Raw genomic sequence first — 13,653 nt, forward strand, 5'->3', positions numbered from 1 at the left:
CGGTCTGTAGTTCCCAGGCGTTTCCCTGCTGCCCTTCTTAAACAAGGGCACAACATTCGCCACTCTCCAATCTTCAGGCACCTCACCTGTGGCTGCCGATGATTCAAATATCTCTGTTAGGGGACCCGTAATTTCCTCCCTAGCCTCCCACAACATCCTGGGATACATTTCATCAGGTCCCGGGGATTTATCTACCTTGATGCGCTTTAAGACTTCTAGCACCTCCTCCTCTGTAATATGCACACTTCTCAAGACATCACTATTTATTTCCCTTAGTTTCCTAACATCCATGCCTTTCTCCACCGTGAATACCGATGAGAAATATTCATTCAGGACCTCACCCAACTCTTGTGGCTCTGCACATAGATGTCCTTGTTGATGCTTAAGAGGCCCTACTCTGTCCCTAGTTACTCTTTTTCCCTTTATGTATCTGTAGAAGCTCTTTGGATTCTCCTTTGCATTATTTGCCAAAGCAATTTCATGTCCCCTTTTTGCCCTCCTGATTTCCCTCTTAACTCTATTTCGACAATCTCTATACTCTTCAAGGGATCCACTTGATCCCAGTTGTTTATGTACGTCATATGCCTCCTTCTTCTTTTTGACCAGAGTCTCAATATCTCGAGTCATCCAGGGTTCCCTACTTCTACCAGTCTTGCCCTTCACTCTAAAGGGAATGTGCTTACCCTGAACCCTGGTTAACACATTTTTAAAAGCCTCCCATTTACCAGCCGTCCCTTTGCCTGCCAACAGTCTCCCCCAATCTACCTCTGAAAGTTCCTGTCTGATACCATCAAAATTGGCCTTGCCCCAATTACGAATTTTAACTCTTGGGCCAGACCTATCATTCTCCATAGCTATCTTAAAACTAATGGAGTTATGGTCACTTGTCCCAAAGTGATCCCTCACTAACACTTCTGTCACTTGCCCTTCCTTATTTCCCAAGACGAGGTCAAGTTTTGCCCCCTCTCTAGTCGGTCCATCCACATACTGAATGAGAAATTCCTCCTGAATACACTCAACAAATTTCCCTCCATCCAAGCCCCGAATGCTATGGCTGTCCCAGTCAATGTTGGGAAAGTTAAAGTCCCCTACTATTACCTCCCTATTTTTCTTGCAACTATCTGTAATCTCCTCACATATTTGCTCCTCAATTTCCCGCTGACTATTTGGGGGCCTGTAGTACAGTCCTATCAAGGTGATCTCTCCCTTCTTATTTTTCAGTTCCACCCATATAGACTCAGTGGGCGAAACCTCGGATATATCCCCTCTAAGTACTGCCGTGATGTTCTCCCTAATCAAAAACGCCACTCCCCCTCCTCTCTTACCTGCTGTTCTATCCTTTCTATAGCATCTGTACCCCGGAACATTGAGCTGCCAGCCCTGCCCCTCCCTTAGCCATGTTTCAGTCATAGCTATAATATCCCAGTCCCATGTGCCCGTCCATGCCCTGAGTTCATCCGCTTTGCCCGTCAGGCCCCTTGCATTGAAATAAATGCAGTCTAATGTAGACTTTCCTTGCTCTCTGCCCTGCTTTCTCTGGTCATGCTTTACACACTCTCCCTTCCTGCCTTTTGTTTCCGTCCCCACTGACTTCCTACATCGGTTCCCATCCCCCTGCCACATTAGTTTAAACCTTCCCCAACTGCACTAGCAAACACACATTGGTTCCGGTCCCACCCAGATGCAGACCGTCCGATTTGTACAGGTCCCACCTCCCCCAGAACCGGTCCCAATGTCCCAGGAATTTGAAACCCTCCCTCTTGCACCATCTCTCAAGCCACATATTCATCCTAGCTATCCTGTCATTCCTACTCTGACTATCACGTGGCACTGGTAGCAATCCTGAGATTACTACCTTTGAGGTCCTACTTTTTAGTTTAACTCCTAACTCCCTAAATTCAGCTTGTAGGACCTCATCCCGTTTTTTACCTATATCGTTGGTGCCTATATGCACCATGACAGCTGGCTGTTGTTGGACTGATATATGCTGGCCACATTACTTTTTGTAAGTCATTTGATGGCAATCTCCATGCCCAAATTCATGATGCACGCTCCCAATTTGCAAAGCTTCAAAACAGGCTGGGCAATTTCTGGGAAAATCCTGCCCTGTTGTCTCAGAATCATGAATGGAGTTATTCAAGAGCTGTTGATGATGATACCTGCGAATAGCATTGAAGTGAACAGAGTAGATGGGTTCAGGAAGCAATTGAATGTAGTTTTTAGTGGGAAAGGGGATTGAGGGATATGACGAGAAGGTGGGTAGGGGGGAGTGTGAAGAAGCAACAGTCCGGTCTTTGAAAGGAATTCTGTTCTCAAAACTTATATTTAAGGCAGACTTCACTCTGCCTAGACCATGCAGAACATTTCTGCTGATTATGCGTTCTGAGCAGCGCGAATTTCCCGTACCAGCCTCCCCGAACAGGCGCCGGATTGTAGCGACTGGGGGCTTTTCACAGTAGCTTCATTTGAAGCCTCCTTGTGACAATAAGCGATTTTCATTTCATTTCATTTGGAATCAAAAACTAAATAAAACTACACATATTTTTAAAAAGGGAGGGATATCCTGGAGTGAATTCAAGGCTGTAATTATTCTTTCAATCTGCAAGGCAACTGAAATTCCTTGCTGCCTTGTAATCTCTCCCAAATACTAATTATTCTCTGCATAATTCCGTCTTCTCGTGGAATTTGTGCATTGTCATTTATAACTTTTACTTTTGCCTCATTGCAATACAATCAACATGCATAAACGTTGAGAGAGTCATTGGGTATTGCATGCAAGCGGGAATTCAAAATGTGAAATTCTTCCAATTCTCTGTCACGCTGTGGAAGATGTGTCGTATTGCCAGAAGGATATGATGTTAGTTTTAGATGTTTGATGGGACAGTACATACGTTATTGGTTTTTGGTGTTTTGCTCGGTAAGGGTTGAGGGCTGGAGTTAAACCTACCACCGCAGCACCTGCCGGCTGGCTGGGAAGTAATCTGGGATTTTGCGTGGGTCCGCGGTGATTGTTTGAACCCGATTACGTGACAGCAAGCTGATGAATGTGGGTGATGTTTGGTTTTCTGCCAGATCGAATGGTTGGGAGTGAACACGGGGTGGACCTCACATCATCTGATGATTATACAGGATCTGGCACCATATTTAAGCGGCAGCCAGTCCTGTATTGGAGTCGGAAGCTGTCTTGCAGGCTTTTTAAAGAAAGCTTTGCTGTTTAAACCTCCAGCCTCTAAATTTCTGTTGGTCCAGCTCTGGTTTCCTCCCACAGTCCCAAAATGTGCCGGTTAGGTGGATTGGACATGATCAATTGCCCCTTAGGTTAGGTTAAGGGGTTGTTGGAATAGGGTGGAGTGCCCTTTCACAGGGTCGGTGCAGACTTGATGGGCCAAATGGCCTCCTTCTGCACTGTAGGGACTCTATGATTCTCAACCAGAAGGACTGAAATAGATAGCCTCATTATGAGTGTCTGGCTGAGCTCCAAGACTCACTAAGAAATTAGCTGACCAGGGGTCTGTTTATACAGATTGAAGGAGATTGTTAGCTTAAGAGCTTCATTCTTTCCCCGCTGGTATTGCACCAGCGGTGGGCCTGAGAAATGGGCAGCTTATGGGTTTTCAAGCGGGGTCCCTCATTTTATTCCCCACTAATGATTGTTGGAGACAGAGCATTCCCTCAAACTTACTCCAACTCTGCCTCCACATGTACGACTGTTCCCTTCCGATAAAAGCCAATATTTAATTCGCCATTTTTAAAATTTTTGTACTGTGCACTAGCTTTTAATGGTTTCTGTACTTGGATCGATCCCTAAATCGCTCTGCGTTCCATAGCTCTGAGAATCATAATATTTAGAAAATGCTCCGATTAGGCTTTTTTAAGATCCCAATTTGATTGTCTTTACCCCTTTCCACATCGAACTCCATTTGTCACTGTTTTGCCCATTCAGGCAATCCATCAACGTCTCTGACACCAGAACAGGAGAATGAGACAGGGTAGATTTTATATTCCTGGCATGGAGTGTCATACAGGGAAGCATGTCTTAGGAATTTGGATACAAATGTCAGTACGCTCCGTGGGACTTTCCATCCTTTTAAATTAGTGCACAGCAACAATTCTTGAGGCATCTCCTCGTTCAGGATCATGGGGAAGGTCTTTGTTCACGTTACGATTTTGGACCCCTTTGTTGCACATTTACCCTGATTCTCGACACGGCGTCAGAGCGGGGAGATTGAAAGTTGAAGTGATGTTCACACATTGACACCACTCTACATTACTCTGACGGACTTCACCGAGGCCTTTGATCTCTTCAGCAAAGGCGGACTCTCTGAACTGTTGGCAAAAGAGGCTGCCCACCTGGTCTCCTGGGCACAATTTCTTCTTTTCATGAGGACATGTGCAGCAATTCCGACAGCTACAATGGAGCGATGTCAGACACTTTCAACATCAGCAGTGTTGTAAAGGAGGACCCAGTCCTGGCACCAACTCTCTTTGGTATGTTTTTTCTCGATACTGCTACTGCATACGTTTGACCACTCAAATGAGGGTGTCTACCTCCATGCCAAAGCGGATGGCAAGCGGTTCAATTTGGCGAGCCAACACAGCCAGACCAATGTGCGTCATGTACTAGTCCATGAGTTGCTGTTTGCTGATGACCCTGCGCTGGCGTCCCAGACTAGAGTTCACTTGCTTCTGGGGTCTACAATGCATTTGGACTAACAGTATGTGTCAGAAAAAACAAAGTTATGGACCAGGATGTCGAGACTCCACCTTCCACCAATATCGACACCCCGACTCGAGAGGTTGTCGACAGTTTCACATCAATTGGATCAACTATCAGCAGCAGCCTGTCTCTTGCTGCCAAAATCCGCACAGGATTTATGAGGCCTCAGCCCTCATGTCCAAGTTGAGAAGTTGAATTGGACCAACAGCAAAGTAACTGAAAGTACAAAGATCTGCATGGACCAGGATTGTGTTCTCAACACTCTCGTTTGCAATAGCGAGGCATGGGTAATTTATACAAGCTGAAGAAAAGCAGCTGGACAACTTCCACCTCCACTGCCTCAGGCGAATATTGGGTGTCTCTTGGTACGGCAGAATGTTGAATGTGGAGGTACAGGGGCATGCAGGGATCCCCAGCATGTTTGTTCTCTTGAGTCAACAGGAACTCCGATGGCTGGGTCATGTGAGCCAAATGGCGAATGGCTGCATCCCCAAAGACATGGGGCTGGATTCTCCATTTCAGCAGCTAAGTGCCAGTTGAAACGGAGAATTGGCGGGTGTTTTAGGATGCCAAAAATGGCACCGAATCCTCACCAACTCCAGGACCGGTGAGGGGCTAGCAGCGGCGCAGGGCGAAACTCCCTGCTCCCACGTCGAAAACGGCCGGAGAATGGCCGGGTCCGTGGCTGAGCATGCGACGGCGATGACCCACCATCCACAACCCCACAGGTCACTCCCTGGCCACCCTCCACCAGTCCCCCCCAGCCCTCGCGGAAGCCTGCCCTGCCAGCGGCATTTACCCCGCGCGGTCAGGAACTTGACCCACCGGGGCTGGAGCATCGCGGGAGGGCCTTCCAATGATGCGCGAATACCGTTGCGTCAACGATGTGCAACGCGTGATGTGATTACGCCACTTCCGTGGGGGCGGAATGTGGCTGACCGGCCTCAAACCGGCGCCTGCCTCGATTTGGGCGTCGGAATGGATTCTCTGCCCGATTGCCGATTACGATATTGACGTCGGGCTACGGAGAATCCCGCCCATGCTCGATGACGAGCTTGCTATTGGAATGAGACTTGCCATTGGAATGAGGTCACCCACATCTGCAATACCAGCATGACCGTGAGCGAGACTTCAAGTTGACCAAGATTTGGGTCGATAAATGGGACGTCCTTCCTGCCACTGGAGTGCCTGGAAAAATCAGAGGACTGAAGAATTGAACAGACGGCATAAAAGGGAGAGCAGTGACAGAGGAAACAAAAACAGTTGACCTCGGGTTAATGTCATTTATCTATACCAGCTGCAGAAGCAGCTGTCACTCACCAATCAGCCTCTACTGCCGCAATAGGCGATGTTCAACTCCAGAAGTAACATCCACTCTGGGCAGAGTCCACGATTTCCCAAGATGGACGGATGCCATGCACAAAATTAATTGATGGGGAATGCTGTGGGCATGGCCACACCTGTGGCTTGGAGCTCAGTCAGGTGTGCGAATTTGTAAAATCCATCCTCAAACCGGGACCACAATTAAGTTGACAGAATCAAAGAAGTAGAGTACAGAAGGAGATCATTCAGCCCAGCGTACCTGCACCCCCACTCTCCAGAGGAGCAATTCACCTCATGCCATTCCCCGCTTTCTCCCTGCAGCCCTGCACACGCTTCCTTTTCAGATAACAATCCAATTCCATTGTGAAAGGCTCGATTGAACCTGCCTCCACTACGCTGTCAGGCAGGGCCTTCCAGATCCTAAACATTCGCTGCGTGAGAGAGGATTTCCTCATGTCGCCATTGCTTCTTTTGTCAATTACCTTAAATCGCCATCCTCTTGTTTTCAATTCTTCCACCAGAGGGAACAGTTTCTCCCTGTCACCTCTGCCTAGATCCATCACTATTTTGAACATCTCTGTCAAATCACCTCGAAACCATTTCTTCGCCATAAAAATTATCCCAACTTCTCTCATCTAGCTAAATAACTGGATGTTGATTTTAAATGTACATGCTTTCATATATTTAGACTCATCGTTTAACAAGTATGATATAAAACGTTCCAGTTTGAGTTATGAGAGCTTCGATTCCTTCCGACAGGTCAATCTACACTTGCATATTTGTCATATTTGGGTGAGTTTTACGCAGGGCCGTACTCCTCACCTCCCCCAACCCCCTCTCCTTCCCCTTTCCCAGTTAATCTGCCTGCCCCACAGCGATAATACACTTGAGGGGAGGAAAGGCCTCAATAACTTGAGAGGGGGACTTCTGCCCCTCAGGTACAGGAAGTCCCGCCCTCAAGAGCAGCTGGCCAATCAGATTGACCAGCGACTCGACAGCCTCAGCTGCTCCAGAACCCAGTAGTGGCCAATGCTGGGACTACAAGCAGCCCCGACAAGACAGGAAGATGGATATCGGATTTCAGGTACGTTGAATGGGGGCGTTTTTGTGACCCCCAGCAAGATGGCGGACAGGCGTGAGAGCCAGGCTCTAGAGATCGGAGGTGGAGAAGGTGGGGGTGCAGGAGGACACAATAGGTGGGGGGCACGATCTTGTGATATGCCTGCAAATGGCACAAGGGTTCCCCAAATGCGGCACACCTCCTTCTTGCCCACCAACAATCCATGTAGTGAAAGCTATCACCCTTCTGCCTTCTTCCCCACCGCTCCCGAAGACTGAAACAATTGCAGAAAAGGTGGAATGAAACCCTTAAGTTGCCATTGATTGGCCATTTAAAGACCTCGATAGCCTTAAGTGTGGGTGCGCTGGCTGAAGGTACAGGTCACGCGTACAGTTTACCTGCCCACAACCCCCACCTGCAGATAAGCTAGAGATGGGGGGGGGGCTCCATAAAATCCATTCACCATTTAAATCAAATTAGTACTGCATAGCATAGACAGTCCTGCAAATACTGTGTGTCATAATATACACCAGTATATCATGGTGCAGACACACACTGATGGACACACAGTGGGACCAATCAACACACACAACACCGCAGCCAATCACCAGTGAGAGCACACGCACTATAAAGACAGGGGGCATCAGAGTTCCCGCTCATTCGAGTTGCAGCTAGCTAGGAGAACAGAGCTCACAGTCTTCAACACAGACATTCACCATGTGCTGAGTGCATCAACTGGTTAGGACAAGGCAAAGGTCTTTAGTTAAAGCTGGTATCGTATTTACCCACAGTCTAAGTACATTTAAATAGTTAACCTTTTAACAAAATAGTGTTGCACTACTTCAAGCGTTGGTGACCTGTATGTGATCCAGAACACCCAACACATCACTGTGTCGGAATATCTTGGTTACATTATGAGGGGCATAGATAGAGTAGTCAGGAAGAAACGTATCCCCTTGATGGAGGGATCAATAACCAGGAGGCATAGATTTAAGGTAAGGGTCAGGAGGTTTATAGGGGATGTGAGGAAAAACCTTTTCACCCAGAAGGTGTTCGGAGTCTGGAACCCGCTGCCTGAGAAGGTGGCAGAGGCAGAGACCATCATAACGTTAAAGAAGTCTTAAGCTATGCACTTCGGATGCTAAGGCGTACAAGGGTATGGGCCAAGTGCTGCAACATGGGACTAGAATGTAATTGTTTTCGACTGGTGCAGATGCGGCGGGCCGAAGGGCCTTCACTATTCCGTAGATCTCTATGGATCTATGACTCTGTATAGCTAACTATGTGAAACAAATTTACCTCACACTGCAGTCGACATACCTGCATAAATCTTGTTTTAATTTTCTATTCAGTAATTTTATTTTTTCAGTTGTCTAAAATACACATTTGTAGGCTTATGCCTCTTTTAGTTTCATGCTTGTCTTTTCATCTATATTATTACTCTATTATTGTTATCCACCTGGGTTTAAAAACAGCTTGTGAATGTCCCTACAGCCACATGTGGTGTACTTTTTATCCTGCTGATACTAATATGTTTGGACTGTGAATGTGAACTGCTTTGAATAGAATACTTTCCCTTCCATGTATGTTTTAATTGTGTCCACGTTTAATGGTATTCAGAGAAATGAAATCATGTAACAGAAGGATACAGAGGATTTGTCACACATTGCGGTGTATAAGATGATGGGTTCAATCATCATTATAGTTACTGATGTCTCAACTTGCATCAAAATGAACTGTACAAATTGAATTGATCAGAACTTTAAAAAAAAAGCTTTCATTATACTCAGTTTGCTTCACTGATGTGAGATTGAATCTTAAAAGTGAGCCACTGGACTCATTCCTTTAGGGGATGGTGGGGTAGTGCTAAGGCCACTGGACTAGTAGTCCAGAGGTCTCCGCCTAATGCTTCAGGGATAAAGGTTCAAATCCCACCATGGCAGCTGGCGGAATTTTAATTCAATCAATTAATGGATCTGGAATTGAGTACTGCTGATGAAAGACACATCTGGTCAAAGTTTTTCTTCTTACACTCATCAGGACAATTCGCAAGAATACCAAATGTAAAGAAAGCAACAATTTGTACTGCATTAGAAGGGAGTGCTGATTGGTTGGCAAGTGGACTCTGGTAGAGGCATTGCCATGGAGAATGGACCAATTAACCAATGACTGACAGTTAACTGCCAAGCTTTGCTTAAATTCAAACCAGGGAGGTTGATTCTGAATGGTCAAGGTATTACCCTGGAGAATTAACTCAGAGAATGGCTTTGCCCATTTTGTTTAGTTGAAAAAGGTGCAATGTGTCTACATGTCCTTTCTGTCTGCAGAAGACTGGGTATGTGTATTCATAAACATATCTCCTAGTGCATGCAAGATGATTACAGTCAGGTGGCAAGGACATTGGGTTTTGGAGCAATTGCTTATTTCTTGAGAGTGCACAGGACTGCACTCTTGTGGCCATTCAAGCTTTCTGGGAGCGGCCAGCCACTGCTGGTGAGATTTGAACCTTTATCCCCAAAACATTAGGCTAGGATATTTGGATTTGAGTCCAGTTGGATTAACATTTCTCCACGATAAGGGCTTTCACTATTTGAACGTGCAACTGGTCAGGAATTACAGGCAAAGAAGCATGAAGAATCACGTAGGTGTATGCTTGGTTCACAGGCACTGCCAATGCCTCCTATGTTCTGCACAATCTGCTTGTCCCGGAGCTTTTGAGGCCCCAGTCAAATATGTTGGTTGGATCCTGAATGGTGAGGGCTATCCCCTCCTGACTTGATTGATGACTCTGGTGCGGCAGAGCAGAGGGGCAGCACAATGCAGCTCATGCCCCCACCAGAGCCATCATCAATCAGACCACTGGCTTAGCCAGTGTGGGGGGATTCTGCAGTACACATCACAAAGGGTTTCATGAATAACCTTGGTCTGCTGTGCACTGCACAATGTGGCCATGCAACATGGAGAACCACTGCAACAGGATGAGAAGGAGAGACTCCTCCTCAGATGAAGGGGTCTGAAGCAAAACCTGTCTAATGTGCATTTGTTACATGTGACAAAATGCATGTGCTTGAAACACTTATGCCACGTTTGTGCTCCCATACATGCTCACGTTTTCACCGACAGTCACTATGCCTCTGGCATGGCCTCACCTACAGGAGACATTGGGATTAATGGCAGAGGAGATTAGGAGAAGCCACACACTTTGAGGGTGTCCTGAGAAGAGGTTTCCAAGAGGCTGGGATGTACTCCTCCTTCTCAGTGTACAGTGGCAGCTCTACGACTTCCTGAGGAGAAAGGGCATCTGGAAAGAAGTCCAGTTGCCCAGTTCCCCTGTTGCCTAGCCATTACTGTATTGATCTCAAAGCCAGAGTGATAGAATGGGGGCAGCACGGTGGCACAGTAGTTAGCACTGCTTGCCTCACAGCACCAGGCACCAGGATGCAATTCCGGCCTCGGGTCACTGTCTGTGTGGAGTCTGCACGTCCTCCCCGTGGCAGCGTGGGTTTCCTCCGGGTGCTCCAGTTTCCCCCCACAGTCCAAAGCTGTGCAGGTTAGGTGGATTGACCACACTAAATGTCCTCATAGCGTCCAAAATTGTGCAGGTTGGGTGGTTTGCAGTTTGAACTGTCCTCTTCCGGTCTGTCACAGATTAGAGAATCATAGAATGGTAGATGGAGTTAAGATACAGATCAGCCGAAATCTTATTGACTTGGGGAATGGGCTCGGGAGGCTCAGCAACTTCCTACGTTTTCTTTGAATGGATATTTTTTGACCAACTAACCGGGCTAATTCTGTAGAGGGAGAAAGAGAGTTAATGACTGAAATTCTCCAACCGTTCGCTGGTGGCGGCAGCTCAGCCCCTCCTCCACCCGCAAGTTTCCTGGCGGTATGGGTGGTTTCAATGGAAATACCTATTGACAATAGTGGGAGCAGAGAATCCCGCCGCCAGAGAACGGCTGGCCGCCTGCCGCCGCTGGGAAACACACGCGGCCGGGAGGCAGGGGGTCTCCCCGGCCCAACATTTCAGGGCGATAGACCTTTGGTCCAGAACAGAAGCAAATTCTGATTAAAGGCCATTGATCTGAAATGTGGGGTGAGATTCCCTGCCCCGTCCCGTTCTGTGCCCCACCTCCCCTTTCCGAGGCGTATTTTCCTGAGGCAGAGGCGGCTCGACATTGGCTGCTGGCAGGACCTCCCAGCTCCGCCAATGTCTACGCCGTTTTGGATGGCTGGACTGACGTGCCTCTGGGTAATCTACTGGGAGGGGGGCGGAGTGGAGCTGGTGTGGGGGGTGGGTGGGGGGGGGGGGTGAGGGTCACTTTCGGCAGGACCGGAAAATCTCGCGGCGGGAAGGGCTGGAAAATCCCGCCAGTTTAGCTCTGTTTCTATCTCCGCAGGTGCTGCCACCCCTGCTTAATAGTTCCAGCATCTTCTGACTTTATCCCAGGTTTCTAGCTTTCAATATAAATTGCTCTTAGCCTGGCAAATGGATGCTCTGTAATCTGACTGGTGTTAAAGATTTACCGCCCTGTTAAATCCATGTTGTATTTGCACATAAATAGCATGCAATGCAACTTAAAGCCTTCAATGCTATTTCCTGCATGATAGCAAGTCAAGGTTGAAATTACCAAGGGAAAGAAAATCATCCCCTATTTTTAAAAGTTCAAAAACTGGAAGGGGAAAAAAAAGACCTGCCATTCATGCTACATAAATTTGAGTTATTTATGTTGCACACATAACCATGAGAAATAAACCAATGAGAAACTTTTAATGGAAATGTACCTGGCCATAAATTACAGCTCCTTTTTGATCAGTCATTTCAATCTGCAATTGCTTGTTTGACTAATGGCTGTGGAGTTAACTAATTATCTAGAATCTTCCCGAAAAAGAAAATCCCTTTTCAAAAGGAAATATTTCATTCCATTCTGAGGACAACATTGAATGTTTGTGTTGGATCTGTTCTGCGTAAATGAGTTACAGAATCATCGGCACAAACCGAATTGGGGTTGTGACTGATGGGGTCAAGTCTTGCTTCCTTTGCCTGGCCGTGAAAACAGTATGTTGAAAAATTAAACCACAAACCACGGCATTTATGCAAGGTCTGACACACACACACATGGCTACATTTTCCTTTCCTGCACGCAAAATGTCTCTAAAATTCAAAGAAGGCATAGACTAAAGTATGATTTGGTAGTTGCGCCAATGTGATAACAATGTGGTTTTAGGGGGCGCCTTGTGAAATTGTTTTACAGTTAGGAAGAGCTATGTCAGGACTGCCATTTATCAAATCTTTTTTTTTTCTTCGCCCTCTGTGCCATTTCTTCATAATTGAAGTAGTTAGATCCTTTTTGCTATCAACATTTACAAATATTTCCTGACCCGGTTTACTTCCCTCCGCAACACAGCCGTTTACTCTGCTGTCGCTATCTGTTCTTTCAACAGTCACTCGATTCAGAATTGCTTTTCTGGACCTTGAAACTGGATTTTCTTTTGTTGAATTTTCTCCATAATAAGCCCAGAATAAGGGTCATAAATATAGTTGTAACCGTTCCCATCTGAGGCGCTTTATATTTGCTAATGAGTCCAGTCTGTTGAATCTTAAAACTGTTTGAATGTGAAAATGACTCAATGCTGGCAGAATGTAATCTTGACTCATGTCAATTGGAATGACGGTTATGTAAATACTAGTCAAAGCTCGATGCTGCAGAAGCTACCATGAGGCCTTAAGTTTCATTGAAAGCATTCATCTAATTATTATTCTGAATCTTTTGATAAAGCTCGCAAAAAAGAAGTCAAGGGAAGAAGTAACAAAACTGCCAGAAAGAACATCTGCAAGAAGATGGCTTTAAATAGTAAAGATACACTTTGTAACGATGGGAAAGTTTGGGTTTTGATTCACCCTTGCTGTTTTTGACTTCATCGTTGCCAACAGCTTTCATGCTGCCTTGTCTTATTGTTGTCAGGATTCTTGTATTTAGCTTTCAGTTGCTTTATTTTAATTAAACCTGCTGCTGGTTGAAGATACTTAGATAGAACACTTCCTTTTTCTTTTTTAACAAGATGCATTCACTGTGACTTTCATGTCAGCAATTCTTTTGACACAAGAATGTTCAGGACTGGTGATGATCCAGGAATGACAGAATATTCTTTATAAAGGTGACTGTGTCTATTCTGTGTGTTTCCTCTCGCAAACAAAACCCGCGCTAGCCCAGAAGCCTTTTATTATCTGTAGTGCTTCGGCTGAAGCAGATTTGAAATACTGTATGCAAAATGCGCCAAACTCACCAGATGCCCCTCTCTCTCATTGTAAATTATACAAAAGCTCTGTTATTAATCCTGTGCGCTTATTACAATAATTAGTGGTGATATGTTATTGTAAGCTCCCTCGGCTTTCAACGCAATCATTTCATAAATTAAGCAGAAATGCAGCTGTAATTCTACAAGTTAAGAAAGACCTGTCCCTTTCACGAGCTCAGGACTTTCCAAAGTGCTTCACAGCCAATTAAATACTTTTGAAGTACAGTCAACGTTGCAATACATGAGATGTGGCAGT

This window comes from Scyliorhinus torazame, chromosome 15, assembly GCF_047496885.1.
Source record: "Scyliorhinus torazame isolate Kashiwa2021f chromosome 15, sScyTor2.1, whole genome shotgun sequence".
Taxonomy (NCBI): Eukaryota; Metazoa; Chordata; class Chondrichthyes; order Carcharhiniformes; family Scyliorhinidae; genus Scyliorhinus; species Scyliorhinus torazame.